The 10,784-nt window shown below is 45.0% G+C and overlaps 1 non-coding gene across 1 annotated transcript; it reads right to left on the bottom strand.

Annotated features, from left to right (window-relative positions):
* Nucleotides 1-2,138: 2,138 nt before the first annotated feature.
* On the bottom strand, nucleotides 2,139-2,213 carry Trnai-uau (transfer RNA isoleucine (anticodon UAU)). Its single transcript has one exon. It is a non-coding gene; the product is annotated as a tRNA-Ile (tRNA).
* Nucleotides 2,214-10,784: the final 8,571 nt, after the last annotated feature.

Here is a 10,784-nt window from a genome sequence, read left to right as displayed (position 1 = left end):
GCTGCTCTGTCGGGAGCCATAGGCCGGCCCCGCTACCGCTTCTTCTTCGGCGGCAACGGGAGTTCGAACTTGCGGCCCTCATCTCAGGAGTCTCCAGCTTGTATGGGGAGCCGAGATGACTGACCGCGGTAGCGACCCCAAGAGTGGTCCACCCTGGCTAGCTGTGGACCCCACGTCGGCCTCAGAGGGTCGAACCAACGACCCGCCGTGGACTGGGACGCTGTCGCCCCATCTGTTGCTGCGTGTAGCGCGGCAGTGTGACACGGGCCGCCGTCCAGGTGAGCTACCACACTTGCATCCCCTGTATTGGCCTCAGAGGTTCGAACCAGTGACTCTCCGTGAACTGGGACGCTGGCGCCCCATCTGCTGTCGTGTGTCGCTGGTAGTGTGACATGCCCCGCCATCCAGGAGAGTTGCCACACTTGAATGAATCTCGTTAGAAAACAGCAACTATTTATACTCTGCTGTGCACTTCAGTTTCACTAACGTATCGCTCCGAGTCACGTACACCCCACACCCCGGTTGTGCCAGTAGGCCCCTTCTTCCTGTAACTTGCGACGTACAAACCACTGCGTTTACAGTTTTCAGTGGTTCGATGGCCCCTGTGGCCTCCATTCACTTCGCAACCGCTGGTCGGTGTAACTTACTGCAATCCAGCCTAAAACCTGGCTGTAGCTTGTGCTCAGAACATCGCGCAAAACTAACTTTCCCTATCCTAAACGGTGGTGCCGCTACACTGTACTTCGCAGGGCATGGACAGTCAAATAGAACAGATGACGTCACAGTGTCAAATGTGTGGAAGCTCAGTTTGCTCCACCACAATGTTCTCTGCTTGGTCTAAGCCGCAATCGCCATGGCAGCATGTGTACATAGAATTTGCGGTACCTTTATGGAACACTCACTGGTTGATTGTGGTTGACTCATATAGCAAGATTCCGTTTGCTGTGCCAATGAACTAGACAACGTCACGTAGCACAATTCAGGTGTCATCTTCTATTTTTTGCCTAGAAGTAATAATGTCAGACAACGGATCTCAGTTCACGTCACATGAATCTCAAAGATTCTGTAATCGGAGTGGCATACTGCATCTAACTAGTGCACATTTTGTCAAAACATTAAAGCAGCAAATGACCAAACGTCGCCCCGCACACACCAGGTATCAAGCCTTGCAACTGTTTCTCGCCTCGTATTGTTCGCACGCATCGCTTCACGGCCTCAGCCATTGCACACTGCTGCACCCTCCTTAGTATCCGGATCCGCAGTAAGGCCGCAAGTATCGCTTCCCGCTGCATGCTATTGTCTTTCGTAGGGTCTTTAGCGGCAGCAGACGGTGGGCGCGAGGCGAGATCGTACGTAGACTAGGAGCTTGCATGCATCTTGTTTCAGATCCGGATGGTTGCAGTCCCGCCATCAAAATGAACTCCGTCTCTGCCACGTACACGATGATCTTCCAGTGTCTCTTCCCCCAGATTGACGGGTGCAGAGGATAGCGCGGCCACAGCAGCCGCGGGAGGATGTCATGACGACACCGCGGGACGACCGACGGAGACAGAGTCTTCGACTCTCGTTCTACCTATGAAGCTAAACCCGCCCGCACCGCAAAAGTTGCCGCCGTCAAAATTTGGTTCACGGAAGCAGAAGGTTGACGCGTACCCTTCTGGTCGTTTTCCCGCGAACATTTCCGCCAGAACTCAGGCAGGATGGCCGGAAGCTGGCGTCCACCTTCCTGCATCCCCCGCCGTTGTCGCACTTCATACACCTACGGTACGTCGATTTGGGTGGGGGGAGGGAGGGAGGGAGGCGTAACCACAGAATTCGGAATAAAGATGCGAAACGAAAGACCAGGCCCGCCGCCTGCAACAGCTGCATATAAACGGCGCTCCTGCTAGCTTCGGGCCGTCTGCAACATGATTAGTGCTCCGCTGTACAGATCCGTATCAAGTGGTTCCTTGGATTTGGTGTAAAGAAACAACTCTGTTGTTTCCATGTCGCGTCACGCTAGCGACATTTGATGAAATAAAAGTTTTGTCAATTTGCTTTTCTGCAAATAAAACTGTTAAAACGAAATTAGTAAGATATTAATTCCGTCAGCTGCGCACGGGCGTTGATATAGATCAACGGCGACAGGTGAAAATGTGTGCCCCGACCGGGACTCGTACCCGGGATCTCCTGCTTATATGGCAGACGCTCTATCCATCTGAGCCACCGAGGGCACAAATGATAGTGCGACTGCAGGGACTATCTTGCGCACGCCTCCCGAGAGACTCACATCCTCACCTTGTATGTCCAGACACTACATTCGTAGTATCCCACCCCAACACACTCATTACTCGTGGAAGACATTCGTCCAAGTCCCGTAAGAGTTCGGGGAGTATGTGTGCATCCGCACAGAAGAATAAGGTCATGGCCGCTATTGCCAGAACTATATACTTATATGTATATAAAATTGTTAATGTTGGTTGTTTGAGATTATTGTACAGCATTCCGAGAACGCTGCATTCCGTGGGCACCCTATTAGCGGCGAGAGGGCAAGACACCAAACAAATGATAGTTCTGCCGGTGCACTGTCATTTTAGCCCGCCCCAGTAGCTTAATGATCAGCGTGACGGACTGCCGTCCTAAGGGGCCCGGGTTCGATTCCCGGCTCGGTCGGTGATTTTCTCCACTCAAGGACTGGGTGTTGTGGCTCTCACCACTATGGGACTTAACATCTGAGGTCATCAGTTCCCTAGAACTTAAAACTGAACTACCTAAACCTAAGGACATCCATGCGCAAGGCAGGATTCGAACCTGCGACTGTAGCAGTCGCGCGGTTCCGGACTGAAGCGCCTAGAACAGCTCGGCCACCGCGGTCGGCCTGGGTGTTGTCTTCATCAACATTTCATCCCTATCCGGCGCGCAGGTCGCCCAATGTGGTGGTGGTGGTGGTTAGTGTTTAACGTCCCGTCGACAACGAGGTCATTAGAGACGGAGCGCAAGCTCGGGTTAGGGAAGGACTGGGAAGGAAATCGACCGTGCCCTTTCAAAGGAACCATCCCGGCATTTGCCTGAAACTATTTAGGGAAATCACGGAAAACCTAAATCAGGATGGCCGGAGACGGGATTGAACCGTCGTCCTCCCGAATGCGTCGCCCAATGTGGCGACGGATGTAGTAAGACCTGCACAAAGGCGACTGGACCTGTCCTGCAAAGCAGTCGGCACACGGACCGTGCTGTGGAACGTCAAAGTTGAGCGTACCAAGTTCAACGTGCTGGTGAACACTCAGAAATGATGCGACTTGTGCACACGGTACGTGGACCCCAACGTGGTATACGCGGACACGACGCACTCCAGCGGCTGTTGCGGGATGTTTCTCGTTCGTAAATCACACTGTTTACTAAACGGGCGCGCGTAAAATTCCCACGTTAGCTCCATTGAAACGCATATTTTCTCCGTCGTCCACGAAAAGGAAAGTACCATGTCCAATCAATAAGGACACAGGATTATAGAAATTCTATTACAAACAGTGCGGTACAAATTTTGAATACTTCTCCGCATAAAATAAACATTATTTCATCATTCCCACACTTTAGTAAAACGCCAAGATCAGCCTTACTTGATCACTGTTCCTACCCAATAGCGGAATCTTTCCAACATGTGACTTACGAAGCGTAAAAGAAAAAGGAGCAAAATATCTTTCTACTAGTAGCGCACGCTCTCCTGTAGATTAAGCCAATCGAACAAAGTCACCCCTCAAAAAAAGGTGAACTTATATTTACGTAACATCAAATATTATAGTATATAGTTGTATTAAACTAATAACAAAGTATCTGAACGTAATACAAACGGGAATGTTAGGAAAAATTTTAGAGACGCGAACCACCGCCCTAACATACGGATCGGTGACGCTGCTCATTACACTAAACCAACAACACTGTACTTGTGTCCAGTCATAGTTTCTTACCACTTGCTGAAAATCTTAATCGTAGATATGTTACTAATTGAGATCTAATTATAACAAATTCTATCAAGAACAATGCGATTTGGGTGGATCTTCAGCGTGTCGCTGCCTTCAAGTAGCCTACTCTCATAATACGCAAGTTACAATAATTCTTTTGCCACGAATATGGTGTTTCTCATTATTTTATTGGAACTAATCACACAGTTAACAAAGGGTTGTCCAGTAATTCTCAGTTTTCTGGTGCTCAGAAACGGCATTTATACATATAGGCTTGAAATGAATGCCAATATAGCGCTTCACAACTCTGTACCGAAGGGAGATGGCGTGCGTGTGACGTAGTGGCGTTGTGCCATCTCATTGGTCAACGTTCAGACGCACGCTCAGAATATCTGGCATGCCAGATATTGCTCTGCACGTTCGGAAAGACTCCAGAACGTGCTATTCCACGCTATGACGTCAGAAACTCGGTACGTTCAACGTTCGTATGCACGGTCCGCCGGCTTAAGGGGCCTCCCGGCCAATGACGCCAAACGCTCATTTCCATTTCCACTGTCCTTTTATACCTCGTGTGTATGTGCATGTGCATGAGTTTTGTCACCTCAGTGTAATATTCCAGCAGCTTCCCGCCAGTGCGTTATACTGATTAAAATATATCGTTCTTGCGCGAGTTTGCTATCAGCCTTTTAATACGGGAAAAATCCATTTCAATAGATGTTAGTTGGCGTGAGTGCATAGCGTGTACTGGGCGGGTCTAATGTTAGTGGTGCTTTTCAGGTGCAGATTGCAACATAGCACGTCTAGTGGTCATGTACAGGCAACTTACCATCATCTTTCAGACTCTGAGAAAGACCGAATCATTATCATGAGGGAGACGAGGGCGTCATACAGACAGATCTCAATGACAGCTGCCTGTAGCAGGATGACAGCAGAGGAGTGGTGACGAAATGGACTCAAAACAACACTGGGGCAACAAGGGTACGTACGGGTCTCTGGGAAGGCTACTCAAGGTGCAGGACTTCTGGAAGGACCGGTGTCTGTTTATTCTTCGTGTTACACTGATGTCCTGAGTTCATTTCTTCCCCACTAGCTCTACTGTCATCCTACCACCGCCTACTGCCTGTATCAGTGGCGGCAGACAAAAATTAAAAGGTTGACTTAACCATTTTAGATTATGTGCTCCTGACTGAAGCCACCATTTACGTCTGCAGTAGATGCTACTCTCTAGTGATGAGTAAACGCAGGAGCCATTTTTGTATGCAGCGCACGACTGTCTTTGTTTTCAAATTATCTCTATAAGGCTTGTTTTGCGCATGCATTAGGTAGAGGAAACTGTCCTGTTCAAATTTATACTCAGTAAATTACTTATTTATTTTCATAATTACTGTGATTATTCCTTTTGAAACTACTGCAGCTCTAAGGGCAACATGAGTGGGTGTAACAGGTTGTTGTATTTCTTGTTTCACCTACTGTACTTTCGCAGGAAAATTGTGGTGTGCCTTTTGGAAGGGATTTCTTTTGATGCCGACTCAGATGGACTGTAGCAGTGAAAGTGGAGACGATGTGTTAGCTGAATACAGTGATATGGTAATGCAAGGCGACCAAACAAAAATTAGTCAGATTGCTGAGACTGTAAGTATCTCAGCGTAGTGAGTGCATAATATCTTGGAAAGAGAATTGGCTCTGAATAAGCTGTGTGCGAGGTGGGTGCCACAGTTGCTCACGGTCAATCAAAAGCGCTTCCGGCACAACATTTCAAAACAATATCTGGCAATGTTTAATCTGTATCCACAAGACGTTTTGCGCCGATTTGTGACTCTTGATGTAACCTGCATCCATCATTACGTACCAGAGTCGAAACGGCAGTCAAAACAATAGAAAAATGCTGGTGAAAAGTGCGCTGAAGGAGAAAAAGGCCATTTTATCAGCTGGAAAGGTAATGACCATGTTTTTTCGTATCGCCATGAAATAATCCTCATAGTTTACTTGGCAAAAGGGAGAACCAAACTGGGCCCTATTATGCTTCATTGTTGGAGTGTATAAAACTGGCACTGCCTGAAAAAGGCAAAGGTTGGCATCAAAAGAGTGCTCTTTCACCAGGATAATGCATCTAATGCAGCATCTCACACACCAGGGCTAAGAAAGGCGAAAGTGAATGATTTGGGCTTTGAAATGATTCCTCGTGCACACTATTCACCAGACTTAAGCTCCAGGTGACTTCGTCCTGTGCCCTAACTTGAAACTTTGGCTTGCTGGGAAGAATTTTTTCTAAGACGAGGAAGCGATAGGTGCCGTCAGCGAATATTTTTCGGAGTTTGGGAGAACCTATTTTTTCGCTGGAGTGAGAAAGCTGGACCAAAAGTATATCCCCAAACGAGACTATAGTGAGAAGTAAGCTGAGCCTGTTTAGGAAAAAAACATTTTTTCCTTGCTTTTTTTGCCAGACTTACTAAGGACCCTCGCATATAGCCTCAGTGCGAATCACAAACGGAACATCTGCAGTAGAACGCTTTCAGTGTCGGCAGCAGTGCTCACTTAGCACCGCTTTTGACTACAAAATCATTTATATTTTTCTTAGTTGGACTAACAGCGTTCCGAATTTGTAATTTCTCCAAGATACAGAGGATAGAAAGAGTTTAGAGGTCACAGACGACCCTCAGCTCAGTCTGAAAAATTATGGAAGTCAGAGTTTAAGAGTTATCGAGTTGAGATTTTAACACAACATTTTATTTCAGTTTCTGCGAGCAGAGTTGTGGATTTGTGTACTAGAGAGTATGGGCAGCACCTTCTATATCTATTTCTGGCTGTCCACGGCACTAATTTTCTGGTTATTGTAAAAGGCAATGGCATTTAAAAATCGCACAAACATTCAACAAAACTAATAGAACAGCAAATCTAATTACTCTTACCCGCCGCCTCATATGTGGAGTCGTTGTATTGTTGGACTATCTCTGACGAATAGACGGATTATGGACTTCAGCTCCAAAAGAAATAAAGATTTAATCATTTACAATATGTTACGTGATAAACATCTTGATAAACTCGTGGCATCATGTTGCCTCGACGTTTCGACGAGTTTCCTACTTGTCATCATCAGGTTTAGTATCTCGTTCGTTTCTTTAGAGCCGCTGGATTGCAGGCTTTTCTGCCGAGGGCCCAACGGTTGGGTCATTCGCGGGGCTACAGAAGAGATGTCGTCACCGGTTGTCATTGCTAGAGGAGTCTGCAGTTCAGTGGCTCTACAGAAACAAACTGAACATGAACCCTTAAGATTACGAGTAGAACACTCGTAGAAATATTGCAACAACACAGACGCAGCACTCGGCTGATAATCCAAGAAGATTTAAACACTGACTTTTGCAGCGAAAATATGCAGTTCTATGTCATGGTGAATTTGGATAAATATTGGACTGGTGCTTCATGGTGTAACACTTTCCAATACAGTCAATGAAAGTGAATCTGCAAATGCAGTATGATTTGAGTGCCTCTTGCGAATAGGCATATGACAGTAGCTTAAACCTCGAGAGAGGCCACAGGCAGAGCGACACCACGGCTCTTTGCGAACAGACTGCAGGAACCTAGTCTCAGATATCCAGATACTGCGTGGCGTTTGCCGTTGACAATGTACCACACAATGCAGAGACTCGCTTGGTGTAAAACTAAAGTGGGACGTTCTATGATGTTCAGCTAAGAGTGTCCTTTTTGTTTGTGCCTTTCAGATCGATGGCAACTTGTCTGTGAACGATCTGGTGAACTGTTACAGGGTTTCACGAGAACTCCTAGAACAATAGTGAGTCGGGAGCTATTAGATATGAGAAATGGACTGATTTAATTGTTAGTGAGTGGAAGCGGAATGACCGTCCATATGTGGCAAGAATGGTAAATCCTGGGTACCAAATGGCATATTTCAGCAGGATAACGCAAGACCCAACATAGCAGTTGACAACGCAAATGCCTTGACGAATGAACGGACCCTTGAGTGGCCTGCCCAGTAGCCTGATTTGTCATCCATAGAGCGTGTTTGGGATGCAGTGGGAAGACGCATGCTTTCATACCAGCCTTGAGGCGGCAACCTTCATAAACTGACACAGCATGTGTTTCAGATATGGCAAGAAATTGCTTAAAATATCATTCTGTTGCTCTTTGCTGCCACGCTACAATGAGTTCAAGAGGGTGTTGGTGCCAGAGGACACCCCTACGTCTCACAGATGTTGACGATGGACATCAGTTGCAGTGGGATGAAAGCTTAATCCCTTATTACCTATTATGTGATGAACACTTCCACAAATTTTGTTAAATATCGGACTGGTTCCTTATGATGCTTCACGTTCCAATTGAGTCAGTGTGTGCTCTATACAGTTCTTCTTTTGTTACTTTGTTCCGAGTAAAATTTACATTTTAGTGTCCTTTTGACTTTACCTAGAATTTTACGTCGTGTTTATACCGCCTGATTTTTCAATACGTTCGGAAACGGCACCAGTACAGATAGATATTTAGGACATAAAGGAAATCCATTTCTTTGGGTAATGGGTGAGTCAGAAGAAGCAATGGATGAGTCAAATTTGATCATCAAGTTTTTTTGCTTAAAGGTTAGAGTTTTTAAAACTGGCTACGGTCAGGATAAGCAAACACGCAGTTTTCCGTCGTTATCCCCTATTAGTTTTTTTTAATTATACACCTTTTGTGTTTCTTGTTAAGCCATCATCAGTGCCACATTAAAAGGGCGTCGAAACACTCAAATTACATTGCACAACCGTGCCATAGACTTATTTTGAGATGTTTATCCTAGAAACTGGCTTTCGACTGAGAAATTTTTAGAACCTGAACACTGTATTTAATGTATGTATGTATGTACATCGGAATTTTAAGAGATACGGTGTACCGACGTTATTTTATATGATTCTGATGTTGTATAATTTTAAAAATAAAATAAAAAAAGGTGAATAGTGCAGAACATTTTATTAGCTACTGACACAGACCGTGAACTTGTGTATAGATTTTATATCAATTACAGATTCGCCAAGCTCACGCACAAAGAAAAATACAGCTGCTACGATCCGCTTTGTCTTGGTTCATAACTGAAATGTTTCATACATTTTGAGAACAACGTACTTTGTTTATGTTTATAAAATGAAATGTTTCATTTTGCATGTGAATTAGCTTAATTTTTCTCTGACATGTGGTTTATGAAGCACAAAAAAGCCGAAATAGCTTCGTAAATATTGGCTTCCGTGAAAAATGGTACACTATTACCTACAGGCCGTTCGATTTTCTGTGCACAACGAGAAGTCACCCTGTATGCACCCTGTATCTCTACATTGCGGCAAATTCATACCATCAGGCGAAATGTTGAAAGGATGGATGAAAACAGTAATAATTGAAATAGTCCTCTGAATCCATATGCATTGTTTGTCAGCATCTGTAGCAGAGTCTTTCATTATATTATTTTTATTATATTATTTTATTACATTATTATATTTTTATTTGGTGGTTTTTTTATATTCATCCCACAGTTCTTTTAATTCGCGAATCAGCTCCACCGCTTCCTTTCCATTGCGGTGTGCTCTTTCTATGGCCAGCAAGGACCTGAGGATCACATCGGGGATCTGCTTGGAGTACAGCAATCCCTGTTCTCGAAGCTGTTGCACCATCTCCACGACGGTAGCAACATCGTCATATGTGGAATATATACCAGATATGAGCGAACTCAATCTGTTGAAATGATGGCACCATGCGGTGTCATCAAAAGAGCAAAAGGCGTACGATGCCTTGTTCATAGTGGAGATGAAGGTGCTCCATTGAAACGCCTCAACCTGAAATAATAAGATGATTTCATTATTACATGCAGACATCATTACTTGGTGCATTAATTACATGGTTGGTAAGGAAATGCAAACTTACGTTTATAGAATTTCTAGCTTTTGACAACGTTGACTGGAATACTGTCTTTGAAATTGTGATAGTAACAAGCGTAAAATACAGGGAGCGGAAGGCTTTTCGAATTGTACAGAATCCTGACGGCAGTTATAAGCATCGAGGGGCATGAAAGGGAAGCAGTTGTTGAGAAGGGAGTGGGACAGGGTTGTAGCTTACCGCCGATGCTATTCTATATGGACAAGGAGCAACGAGTAAAGGAAACCAAAGTAAAATCTGGAGAAGGAATCAAAGTACAGGGTCAAAGGCGGTAAAGGACTTGAAGGAGCAGCTGAACAGAATGGTCATTGTCTTTAAAGGTTGGTACAAGATGAACATCAACAAAATAAAGCAAGGGTAATGGGATGTTGTCAGGTGGAGCTGGAGGAATCAGAGCTTAGGAAACGAGACGCTTAATGTACTAGATGAGTTTACTTATTTGGGCAGTGAAATAGCGGATGATGACCGAAAGGTAAAGGATATAAATGTAGTTTGGCAATGGTAAGAAAAGCGTTTCTGAAGAAGAAAGGTTTTTTAACATCGAACATAGATTTAAGTCTTAGGATGTCTTTTTGAAAGCATTTGTATGGAGTGTAGCGTTGTATGGGAGTGAAACGTGGAAGCTAAGCAGTGTAATCAAGAAGTGAATAGAAACTTTTGGAAAATGGTGCTACAGGAGAGTGCTGAAAATTAGATGTGTAGAGCACGTAACTCATGAGGAGATACTAAACAGAACTGGGGGGAAGAAACTTTGTGGTACAATCTGACTAGAAGAAGGGGTCAGTTAATAGGACACATACTGAGACATCAAGGGATCACCAATTTAAAATAACGGGAAAGTGTGTGGAGGGAAGTGTGTGTGTGTGTGTGTGTGTGTATGTGTGTGCGCGCGCGCGCGCGCGCGTGTGTGTGTGTGTTTGTGTGTGTGTGTGT

The sequence above is a fragment of the Schistocerca serialis genome, chromosome 10, assembly GCF_023864345.2.
Source record: "Schistocerca serialis cubense isolate TAMUIC-IGC-003099 chromosome 10, iqSchSeri2.2, whole genome shotgun sequence".
Taxonomy (NCBI): domain Eukaryota; kingdom Metazoa; phylum Arthropoda; class Insecta; order Orthoptera; family Acrididae; genus Schistocerca; species Schistocerca serialis.
This window is presented reverse-complemented; position numbering and strand designations above follow the sequence as displayed.